A 1,379-nucleotide genomic window follows, 5' to 3' on the forward strand; every position below is an offset into this window, starting at 1 on the left:
CTTGCATTGGTTGCCATATTAGATTTGGTGTTGCACCAAATGGATGTCAAGACAACGTTCTTGCATGGTGATTTAGATGTGGAAATTTACATGCAGCAGCCAGAAGGGTTTGTTGAGAAAGGCAAGGAAGATTTGGTATGCCAGTTATTAAAGAGTCTTTATGGCTTAAAACAATCACCGAGGGCATGGTACCATAAGTTCCACAAGTTTATGCTTTCTCAAGGCTACAAACGTAGTGAGTTCGATCACTGCCTATATACAAAGAAGGCTAAGGATGGCAGTTGGCTGATCCTTATTTTGTATGTGGATGACATGTTGATTGCTGGCAAGCACTTGGAAGAAATTTCAGCTTTGAAGTCAAAGATGCCAAAATCGTTTGACATGAAAGACATGGGTGAGGCAAGTCATATACTTGGTATGCGCATTGAGAGAGACAGATCAAAGAAGTTGATTTGGTTATCTCAAACAGAGTATATTGACAAGGTTTTGCAACGTTTCAATATGGAGAAGGGAAAGGCATTGAGTGTTCCATTGCCACCATATGTGAAACTTAGCAAACAAGATTGTCCTGTGTCTGAGGAAGAACAGGCTGAAATGGATAAGATTCCATATGTGTCTACAGTGGGTAGTTTAATGTATGCAATGATTGCTACTCGCCCAGACATTGCATTTGCAGTGGGAGTAGTAAGTCGATACATGTCAAACCCAGGCAAGAAACATTGGGAGGCAGTGAAAGGAATATTGAGATACCTAAAAGCTACAAAGAGTATGCGTATATGCTATGGGAGTTAGGAGCTAAGTGTAAAGGGTTTTACAGACTCAGATTATGCAGGTGACTTAGACAACCGAAGGTCTACGTCATGGTATGTTTTTACATTGGCTAGTGGAGCAGTATCATGGCGTTCTAGATTACAAGATTGTGTTACTTAGTCTACTACAGAGGCTGAATATGTTGCAGCATCAGAGGCATGCAAAGAATCAATTTGGCTTAATCGACTAGTAACAGATTTGGGAATCAAAGAAGAGATGCCTATGTTATATTGTGATAGTGAAAGTGCTATACAATTTGCTCGCAATCCAGTTTATCACTCAAAGACAAAGCATGTGGATGTGAAGTATCATTTCATCAGGGAAATGCTCGAGGATAAGCAACTTCAGCTTGTCAAAGTTCACACCACAGAAAATCCTGTTGATCTACTTACAAAAGGACTTCCCTCAGAGAGCTTTGCGCATTTTCACAAGTAGTTAGGTGTAGGGTAGTACATCACTTCTCTACATATCTTGTATATTAGCTTGTATAGTAGCTTCTCTCACACTTAAAGTACCACATTGGACTTTAAGTGGGAGGTTGTTGGGGTATAAAGCCCAATGTGGTCGCC

Source organism: Adiantum capillus-veneris, chromosome 21 (genome assembly GCF_014529385.1).
Source record: "Adiantum capillus-veneris isolate H3 chromosome 21, ASM1452938v2, whole genome shotgun sequence".
NCBI classification, from domain to species: Eukaryota; Viridiplantae; Streptophyta; class Polypodiopsida; order Polypodiales; family Pteridaceae; genus Adiantum; species Adiantum capillus-veneris.